Source organism: Choloepus didactylus, chromosome 6 (assembly GCF_015220235.1).
Source record: "Choloepus didactylus isolate mChoDid1 chromosome 6, mChoDid1.pri, whole genome shotgun sequence".
Taxonomy (NCBI): Eukaryota; Metazoa; Chordata; class Mammalia; order Pilosa; family Megalonychidae; genus Choloepus; species Choloepus didactylus.
The window spans coordinates 13,398,622-13,409,950 of record NC_051312.1 but is presented as its reverse complement, the minus strand read 5'-3'; the positions used below and the strand labels follow the sequence as shown (position 1 = coordinate 13,409,950).

The following is an 11,329-nucleotide window of genomic DNA, read 5'->3' as shown; positions in this document are numbered from 1 at the left end:
TGTTTTAAGGCATCACATTTTTGGGGTTGGTTTGTCACACAGCAATAGATAACTGGAACTCCACCCAAAAGTGATGCTCATCAAGAAGTTTTCTGTCACACTCAGGTATAGGGTTTAAGCCCTCTCTTCTTCAGCCAAAGCCAGAAGATTTTCTTTTTCTGTTTGCAGGCCTATTTTTGGTCCCTTCACAAGAAAATGGTATGATTTTTTCTTGGGGAGGGGGTGGTGGTGGTTGGCAGAACCAACTGAGGCTTTATTTTGGAAAAGACAATTGGCTTTCAGCTGGGGACATGGGCAAGAGGGGGTACCCTAGGTTTCCTGTTCCAAGCTCCTTGCCCCCAGGGTCTGGGGCAGCTACGGAAGGGGGTGGGGGTGGGAGGTCACTTGGGCAGGACATCTGATGTTTCAGGCACCAGCTTCCCACCACAGGTCTCAATCACCTTCACAACCACAGCCTTGGTGGAGCTGGTGCAGCTGAAGGAGCTGGAGCCCCTCCAAGAGTTGAAGCTGAACTGGAAGGACCTCCGGCCATAGTTGAGCCCAGGGCTTATGAAACCCTCATGGGTAGAGCTCAGGTCTCCTGAGTAGCTACTGGTGATCTTCACGATACTGGTGTTCTGCAGCTCAGGCTCTCCTCACCCTCCAGCAGCTTGTGGTAGGTGGCAATCTCAATGTTCAGGGCCAGCTTGACGGTCATCAGCACCTGGTACTCACGTAGTTGCTGCACCATGTCCTGTTGGGCCTGATGCAAGGTGGCCTTCAGCTGGGCCAGCTTGGTGTTGGCATCCATAATGGACTGCTTCCCACCTGCACAGCATCAGCAATAGCAGCTTCTGGGGGAGTTCTCTGACCTTTCAGCCCCTTGATCTCAGCCTGGAGTTGGCTGATGCTCCAATTCATCTTGGAGATCTCCAACTTCATGTGGGGAAGCTCACCCCCATGCTTCCCACTCAGCATCTGCAGGTCCTTCTGCTTGACCTGACACACACTAATGGTCTCAGCCCCACCATGGTTGGCAATCTCCTTCTATGGAGCTTTGACCTTGGTGCTGATGCCATCCATGTCCTGGGAGCAGCTTGTGTCCATGTACATCACCATGGGTGTCCAAGGTCTGGGACTGCAGCCCATGGATCTCCTCTTCACCCAGCAGTCAACCCTTCCATGGGACTCCAGCTCTACCTTGTTCATATAAGCTTCACCCACATCTTTCTTAATAAGGACAAATTCATTCTCCACTTCTGTTTGCTTGTTGATCTCACCCTCAGACTTACTCTTGAAGTCCTCTGCCAGCCCCTGCATGTTGCTGAGCTTTGTCCCCAGCTTCAGCTTCTTCTGGCCCAGTGTGTCCATCTAGCTGCTACCAAATATTGATGCTATAGCTCTCAAACATGTTGTCCACATTGCTCCGAGTCATCTTGGCTGCTGCAGAAGGCCCTGCTTGGTCTCCAGCATCTCATTCTTTTGCTCCGGGAGCCACCCTTGTTAATGAAGGAGGCAAATTTGTTGTTGAGGGTCTTGATCTACTCCTTCTCCTGTGTGCACACAGACTGGATGCTGGGGTCCACCTCCAGCATAAGGGGGCTCAGCAGGCTCTGGGTCACCGCGATGGCTGTGATGTCCCCTATACCCTCTGCCCCACCGTAGCCTCTGACCAGACTCATGCCAGTGCCCAGGCTGCCCTGGAAGCTCCTGCTGCTGCCCACCCAAGAGAAGGCTGAGGAGCTGATGTGGGCGCCAGGCCCACTCGTGTACGAGTAGCTGCTGAAGGCTGGGGCCAGAGGTGGACACCTTGTAGAACTTCTGTGTCACCCCTGATGGACAAGGCTGGAGAGGCGGGAGGGCTGAACCAGACAGAGATTCAGAAGGAGCTGAGAAGCAGCTTCTAGGTACAGTAGCATGAATTTTGTACCCATGTCTACTTGCTTAAAACCAGCAGTCTTTGGGCTGGTCAATTGTAGCAGGTACTTTTGGTTGACTAATGAAGAGCCGTTCCTCAAACCTTTCTTTCTGTCCTCCTCTCACTGTAACGTGAGATGCACACTTTCAGGCTTTACCAGGGAAGACTTGCAATCCATTTCTGGCTAATGCTATGAGGCCAGTTGTTGGGTTCTTAGAAACAGTCTTTCCTTACGCATAGGGAAAAAAGCTGGGAGGAGAAACTCTTTGTCTGGTATCACCCCTTGCTTCCTGCTTCTGAACGTGGTATGAGGATGTGATATATGGGGCTACTGCAGCCATTTTGAGACCATAAGGGGAAAGTTAAGAGAACCAGAAAGACCATGGCTCAGAGGACTCTCATCTTATATGAGAAAAATAAACTCCCATAAGACTGTTGCCATCTCCCACTGGCTTGTTTCCTGTTGCTGAGGCAGTGTGGGTGGGGCCAGGCCTAGCCTTGGGAGAGATGGCAGAAAGCTGGGAGTGCTGGCCTCAGGTTTTCTATTACTTGCAGCTGAATGCATTCCTAACTGTGACATTAATTATGTCCACTTTAGAGACAAAAAAATTCCTCATTTTTCCTAAAGTAAGGGGAGGGGATCCTCCCCCCATTCCAGTTTGCTAATGCTGCTGTTATGCAAAATACCAGAAATGGATTGGCTTTAAAAAAGGGGGGTTATTTGGTTACAAAGTTACAGTTCTGAGGCCATAAAAGTGTCCAAACAAGGGCTCAAAAATAGGGTACCTTCACAGAAGACCAGTGATGGCATCCAGAAAACCTCTGTCAGCTGGGAAGGCATGTGGCTGGCATCTGCTCCAAAGTTCTGGTTTCAAAATGGCTTTCTCCCAGGACATTTCTTTCTAAGCATTTAGTGGTGTTCTCTTAGTTTCTCCCAGGCAAACTCTGGGCTAGCAAAAGTCTACTTTCAACAGCCATCTCCAAAATGTCTCTCTCAGCTGCAGCACTGGGCTCCTTCTGTCTGTGAGCTCTTATAGGACTCCAGTGATTTAATCAAGACCCACACCTAATGGGTGGGGTAATACCTCTATGGAAATAAACTAATCAAAGGCATTACCTACAGTTGGGTGAGTCACATCTCCATGGAAACACTCAAGAAGTCACACCCTAATCAAAAAGGTTAATCAATCTGCCCCCACAAGATTGCATTAAAGAATATGGTTTTTTCTGGGGGCCATAATGTATACAAACCAGCATGCCCCCTTGAAGCCTTCCATGCTGAGCCAGTAGCTGGAGTTCAGGTGGAGGAAGGGAAGGTCCGTCTGCCTGGGGCTTGAGCTGGGGTGGGGGTGGGGGTTCTGGCCTTGACGTCCCTGGGTAAGGTTGAGTGTGGTTACAGAGCCCAATGGTCTCTGTGGCCCCAGTTCCTGGGCCTGTGGCAATGGGGAGCCAGAGATGCTTCCCCTGAACCAAGCACCAGGGAGCTCCCTGGGACACTGACAGGTCTCAGCTCTGTCACTAACTGCCGTGTGTCTTTGCACCTTGACTGACTCCCCAGAGGCAAGTAACTTGAGCCCTCATCTATGGACAGGCACTGTATGGTCTCAGGGAACTTCCAGTCCCCTGTCCTCTTGACCTCTGAGCCTCTTCTTGGAAGCATGAGTAATCCTGAGGGGTGAGGGGCCCAAGGGATGGCGAAAGACCTTGCCCAAACTCAGCAGTCAACAAGTGCCCATTCTGCAAGCTTCCAATTTAACAGGAGGGAATCCTTCACTGGCCCACTGCCTGGAAACGAAACCCGAGACCTGGGATGACTGAGCAGCCCAAAGCCACGTGGTTTCCTGAGGCAAGGTCCAGTAGGGGGCAGAGGGCCAGGTGGAAGGTAAAGATGAAGAGAGCAGGACTCCTAAGAGTGCAGCCAGCTCCCTCTGGCTTGTTTCCTGCCACTGGGGTGGTGTGGATGGGGCCAGGCCTGGCTAGGAGAGCCAGCAGAAAGCTGGGAGTGCTGGCCTCTGAAAAGGCAGCGTTCAGGGTTTCTCTCTGGCTCCCCAGGAGGCTCAGCTGCTGGGAAGTTGCCACCACCCAGTGTGCTTCCTGCCTTTCCTGGAAACTTCTGTAGTGCAGCCAAGAAGGGATCTGCCCACAGGTCCCTGGGGCGACAAATGCTCTCTCCCCCTGGCACCCAGGGATGAACCAGGAATAAACCTGCTGCTTCTCGCCTGGTGAAGGCCTCCTTCAATACCAGTAATGACAGACAGGAGAGTGGCTGCCATTCGGTGATTGCTTTTAGCCTTGTACAATTTTTACAGACATTATCTCATTTAGTTTTCTCAGTAAGTCTAAAAATACTGCGTTGGTTTTACAGATGGTGTTCTAGTTTGCTAATGCTACTGGAATGCAAAATGCCAGAGATGGATTGGCTTTTATAAAGGGGGTTTATTTGGCTACACAGTTATAAGTCTTAAGGCCACGAAGCGTCCAAGGTAACACATCAGCAATCGAGTGACTTCACTGAAGGATGGCCAATGGTGTCTGGAAAACCTCTGTTAGCTGGGAAGGCACGTGGCTGGCATCTGCTCCAAAGTTCTAGTTTCAGAATGGCTTTCTCCCAGGACATTCCTCTCTAGGGTGCAGTTCCTCAAAAAATGTCACTCTTAGTTGTACTTGGGGTGTTTGTCCTCTCTCTAGCTTCTCTGGAGCAAGAGTCTGCTTTCAACGGCTATCTTCAAACTGTCTCTCATCTGCAGCTCCTCTCTAAGCTCCTGTGCATTCTTCAAAGTGTCTCTCTTGGTTGTAGCAAGCTTATATAGTAAACTAATCAAGGCCCATGCTGAATGGGCTGGGCCCTACCTCCATGGAAATTATCCAATGAAAGATATCACCCGCAATTGAATGATCAACATCTCCACGGAAACATCCAATCAAAAGTCTCCTGCCCAAACAAGACTGCATCAAAGATAATGGCGTTTTGGGGGACATAATACATCCAACCAGCACAGATGGGGAAAACAGGATCAAAGAGACTGAGTAACTTGTTAAGGGGTCACACTGGCCAAGATGTGGCTGCCCAGAATTCCCATTCAGGCTTCTTGCACTCTCCCCCCTACTTCAGGATGATGGTCTCCAGGCACTGGGGGTGAAATCCAGACTCCAAAGCATTACACCCAGGGCCTTTTTGGGTCTGGTTCCAGCAGGGTCTTCTTTCCTTCCAAACCCTCAGCCATGCTGCACCCCCCCACACCACCCTTTGCACATGCTGTTCCCTCTGCCTGGAGAGCCCTCATCACCCCCACCCCTCTCTCCCCATGCTTGGGTAATTCTAATCAGTCCACAAGGCTCAGTTCTTTCCTGCTTGTAAGTTGAGTGAGGGTGAAGATCCAAAGTCAGGGGTAAGGTGGGAATCTTGCCGGGTTGCCGTCACACTGCTCCTTGATGGAGCTGGCTCAGCCAGTGTTTCTTCCAGCATTGTACCCACCTGCCCTTTCTTCTGTTGAGCACCAGATGAGGGGGTGACTTGCATTTAGGTGCATGTTATGCATTGGAATTATTCTCAGCATGGTGACTGTGCTGTCCCTGAGGAAATGGCAGAGTCAGGCCCCCCCTCACCACCTGGGATGATGCTCTTGGTTGGGATGTGAGCTGGATTGGAGGGGTGGGGGCCAAGGAAGCTTCCTGGAGGTGACTACAGTGGGATCAACTCATGTAACTTACTTGACTTCAATGACTTGTGTTTAGCACAAAGGGAAACTCGAGAATGTTGAATTTAATTGGAATCTAGACCAGCTCCTTCCCCTCTGTTCACATCCCAGACTTTACCCAGAGATTATACTTGGGTGATAATCATGATGGAGTGTCTCGGCCACAAGGCAGGTTGCTGCTGGCTGAGACCACAGCAGCCCCCGACAGAGCCTGGCCGGCCATGAGTGAGCAATCAGAGAGAGGAGCAAAGGAGTGAGGCTGGGGACTAGGACAGGGAGAAGGGGAGAGTTTCAGTGATAGGAGAATGAGGGGGCAATAGATGCTGGGGTCCACCTCCAGCTTAAGGGGCTCAGTAGGCTCTGGTTCACCTGATGGCTGCAATGCCTTCTATACTCCTTGCATCATCAAAAATAAGTGTTCCATGAAGGAAGATGTTAACAATACAGCAGTTCATAGTTTCCAAAGCATTGGCACAAACGTCATTTTAGTGAATCGTCCTAGTAGCCCCTGAAGGGAGTGCCGGCAAATCTGAACAACCTGTCCAAAGCCACAGAAGGGACCTTGTCTAGACAGGAGGCCTGGTGTTTTTTTGTTTGTTTGTTTGTTTTAAATTCAGTTTTATTGAGATATATTCACATACCATATAATCATCCATGGTGTACAATCAACTGTTCACAGTACCATCATATAGTTATGCATTCCTAACCACAATCAATTTTTGAACATTTTCCTTATGCCAGAAAGAATAAAAATTAGAATAAAAAATAAAAGTATAAAAGAACACCCAAATCACCCCCCATCCCACCCTATTTTTCATGTAGTTTTTGTCCCCATTTTTCTAGTCATTCATCCATACTCTGGAAACAGGGAGTGCAATCCACAAGGTTTTCGCAATCACGCTGTCACCCACTGTAAGCTACATAGTTATACAATCATCTTCAAGAGTCAAGGCTACTGGGTTGCAGTTTGATAGTTTTGGGTATTTCCTTCTAGCTATTCCAATACACTAAAACCTAAAAAAGGATATCTGTATAGTGCATAAGAATGGCCTCTAGAGTGACTACTCGACTCCATTTGAAATCTCTCAGCCACTGAAACTTTATTTTGTTTCATTTCACTTCCCCCTTTTGGTCAAGATTTTTTCAATCCCACAATACCAGGTCCAGATTCATCCCCGGGAGTCATATCCTGCATTGCCAGGGAGATTTACACCCCTGGAAATCAGGTCCCACATAGGGGGGAGGGCAGTGAGTTCATCTGCTGAGGTGGCTTAGTTAGAGAGAGAGAGGGCCACATCTGAGCAACAAAGAGGCACTTAGGGGGAGACTCTTAGGCACAATTTTAAGCAGGTTTGGCCTCTCCTTTGCAGTAACAAGCTTCATAAGGGCAGCCCGAAGATTGAGGGCTTGGCATACCAAATTGTCAGTCCTCAATGTTGTGAGAATATCAGTAATAACTCAGGTAGGGATGTCCAACATTTCCTCATTTTCCCCCAGCTCCTCAGGGGGGCCCTGCATATATATTATTATTCTCTGCCCAAATTACTTTGGGATGTAACGCTATTTCACATTAAACTGTACAAACCTACCAGATCTTACTTCCTATTCAAAGTTCCATGTAATTATGGTGTTTGAATAAACAAACTGACCATACAAGTTAAATTATTTAGTGTGCTATAGAAGATATATATCCTGCACCAAATAAACATCTCTTCCCTTGGTCTCACACAGAAGTTGAAGTTTTAAAACACAGTCAGTATCGTCCTTTACCCTTTGGCCCGATTTGCCCTAGTCTTAACCAGATCTGTTTCATTCATATCTCTAATTGAAGTCTAGACTCTTTTTCACTTTTTTAAAATATTGCTATATGTGCTAATACTGACATTCTTATCTGCCGAGCTCTAGCTCTGAGTTTTGGGCATCACACAAATACCTAAAGTTCCAGAGACCAATCAGGTTATACACAAAGGGATCAGCATCTCAGAATTTGGAGATAGCCTTTACAATTCAGGAATAGATGTGACTGTTATAAGAGCTCATAATCTAGGGACCATTACAATAAGTGCTCCCCTGATAAGCTGTGCTCTAAGATTCAATTCTGAGTTTACACATTGTAATTAGTCCATATTGGTGAGGCATTATAATGTTTGTCTTTTTGTTTCTGGCATACTTAACTCAAAATGCTGTCTACAGGATCCATTCACCTCGTTGTGTGTCTCACAGCTTCTCTCCTTCTCACAGTTGCTCAATGTTCCATTGTATGCATATACCACAGTTCACCATTCCGTTTATCAATTGATGTACCCTTAGGCCACCTCCACCCATTGCAAATCATGAATACTACCTCCATAAACACCAGTGTGCAAAAGTCCATTCGTGTTCAGATATTCCAAGCATAACCCCCATAATGAGGTTGCAGGACCTTATGGCACCCACATACTTAGTTTCTTGTGGAACCACCACACTGTCCTCCAGAGAGGCTACACCATTCTGTTTCCTAACCAACAGTTAATACGTACATCCCTCTCTCTCTGTTTTCTCCAGCACTTTTATCCCTATTTATATTTTTTCCTACAATTTTATAGAGATATATTCACATACCATACAATCATCCACAGTGTACAATCAATTGTTCACGGTATCATAATATAGTTGTATATTCATCACCACAATCAGCACATGAACATATTTATTATGCCAAAAAAAAACTTTTTTAAAAAATAATAAAAAGGAAAATGAAATACCATGTAATACAATATAATAGTAAGGTCAGACAACAACACCACTCCCAAGAATCCCATATCCCTCCCTTTTATCCCCCTCTCACACACATTTAGCTTTGGTATATTGGAGGCCTGGTGTTTTGACTCCAAGTTCTTGCTGACTCACCACTGGCCCTTGATTTCAAATGAGACGTGGGTGTGAAATGCCCACAGGATACTTTAGGAACTTTTATTTTAAGGAGATTGAGAGGGTTTTAATCATGAGAGTGACTCGCTCATCAGCTTTACAATTGTGAAACATGACTCTGGCTGCTGGGTGGCGAAAACCTTGCAGGGGACAGGAGCGGGAGCAGGGAGCCAGGGTGGGAGGCTGGTGGTGTTGGCAGTGGTGAGAAATGGTTGTATTCACAATATTTTTTGAAAGTAGAGACAAATGGATTTGTCGATGGCTTGGACATGGGCTGTGAGGGACAGTGGAAACAAAGATGATGCCTAGTTTTGGGCATGAGCAGCTGGATGAAAGGAGACACCATTTATTGGCTTGGAAAAGATTGCAGGAAGATCAGGCTTTGGGGTGTAAAACCAAGAGTTCGGGATGAACATTCCAGTAGAGTTGTCAGATAGGCGGTTGTTGGGCCAATCGGGCTTAGGAGAGAGAACGTGGCTGGAAATAAACATGCAGGGGCCACCAGCCGGTGGATGACTGGGAAAGCCATGGGACAGGAGGATGGGAGCCAGCACGGGGGCAATGACCTTACAGCTGGGCAGTACCAGGTCGAGGGCCCAGGTGCACCCAGCCAGCCAACAGCTCCTAAAGCTTTATTTCCTGGGTAAGAGTCAAAAGTGAGGGAGAAGTAAGCTGTTACCTGGAAGAAGCTTATTCTACCAGATACTATATTTTCAGTCAGAATACCCTGGAATAAGGGCTTCATCCCATCCAAAAGATGAAGTGCTCCAGGCTGTCTTCTAGGTAGATTGTCTGGAGCAACCTTCCCCAGTATACACAAAGAGACAAGTGAGCCCATCAAGTAAATTGTGGTGTATAAAAACAATGGGATTCTATAAAGCAGTTAAAATGAATGAACTAAAGCTTCAAGAATCAACAAAAGTAGTCCGAAAAACAATGTGTAGTGAGTAAAGCAAACCAATGTTGAGTGAGTAAAGCAAACGGTAGGAGGGTATATACATATTAAACTGTATGAAGCTTTAAAACATGCAAAACAACACTATGTATTATTTGAGAAAAACATAAAACCATGGCATGGGAATGTTAGTGCTAAATTTAAGAGAAGGCTTGAGTTCTCTTGAAGAGAGGAAAAGGTTGGGGAGAATGACCCAGGGGGCGTCAGCTTAATCTGAAAGGCTTTATGTCAATGTTTGATGTCTTAAAAAAATGAGAAGCAAATCTGGTGCAATGCTGCAATTGGATAGAGCTGGATGGTGACTACACAGGTGTCTACTAAATTATCGTCCGTGCTTTTCTGTAAGCTCGAAATATTTCATAATTAAAAGTAGCTTGCCACGGGGCAATGTGGTAAGCTGAAGAAATGTCACCTGAAGATGTCCAGGTTCAATCTGTGACTATGTGACCTTACTTGGCAAAAGGGACTTTGCAAATACGATTACGTTAAGGATTTTGAGATGGGGAGATTATACTGTGTTATTTGAGTGGACCTAATGTAACCATGAGGGTCCTTATAAAAGTGAGGCAGGACTTACTCTTGAGTTTTCAGGAAACAGGACTGATAAATAGACAGACTAATCAACAGATAGATGGATAGATTTTTTTTTTTGCTAATGTGGCAAAACTGGTGGATCTAGGTTTCTGGGGATTGGAGGTATGCTGGAGTTCACTGTATGGGGTTTGCACTATTTTTGTAGCTGTTCTGTAAGTTTGAAAATATTTTGAAATAAACAGTTTTTAAAAACAGACAAACAAACAAAGCAAGGCAGGAGGGTCAGAGTCAGAAGGAGAATGACAATGGAAGCAGAGGTTGGAGTGTAGCAGCCATGAGTCAGGGACAGTGGTGGCTTCTAGAAGCTGGCAAAGGTGAGCGTGCCAGTTTGAATATATTATGTCCCCCAAACGCCATTATCTTTGATGTAATCTTGTGTGGGCAGACGTTATCGGTGTTGATTAGATTGTAATTCTTTGAGTGTTTCTTTGGAATGCGCCCCACCCAGCTGTGGGTGATGACTCTGATTGGAAATTTCCATGGAGGTGTTGCTCTGTCCATTTAGGGTGGTCTAAGTTGATCAGTGGAGCCATATAAATGAGCTGACAGACAGGCAGAACTCAGTGCAGCTGTGAGTGACATTTTGAAGAGGAGCTTCTTTGAAGAAAGCCCAAGATCTGCAGATGAGAGTTTGAAGATGGCCATTGAAAGCAGACTCTTGCTGTAGAGAAGCTGAGAGAGGACAAATACCCAAGTGCAACTAAGAGTGACATTTTTGAGGAACTGCAGCCTAGAGAGGAACATCCTGGAAGAAAGCCATTTTGAAACCAGGACTTTGGAGCAGATGCCAGCCACATGCCTTCCCAGCTAACAGAGGTTTTCCAGACACCATTGGCCATCCTCCAGCGAAGGTACCCGATTGCTGATGTGTTACCTTGGACATTTCATGGCCTTAAGACTGTAACTGTGTAGCCAAATAAACCCCCTTTTATAAAAGCCAATCCATCTCTGGTGTTTTGCATTCCAGCAGCATTAGCAAACCAGAACAGTGAGGAATGGATTCTTCCCTAGAGCCTCCAGAAGAAGCAGCACCTTGATTTTTTTTTTTAATGATTTTTTAAATTTTTATTTTGAAGTAAATTCAAAGTTACAGGAACAGTTGCAAAAACAATACTAACCCCATACAAAGAATTCCATCATACCCTGACCCCCCTCCCCCGATAGCTCAATCCACCAACCTTAACATGCTGTCACATCACTATTTCTTTCCCTCCCTTCCTCCCTATCTATCATCCATCATCTATTGCTCTGTCTTCTGAACATATGAGAGCAAGC

General features: G+C 46.5%; 1 pseudogene; it reads right to left on the bottom strand.

Moving 5' to 3' along the window:
- Window positions 1–380: 380 nt before the first annotated feature.
- Window positions 381–11,329, bottom strand: part of LOC119536586 — a 34,542-nt pseudogene continuing 23,593 nt past the window's right edge.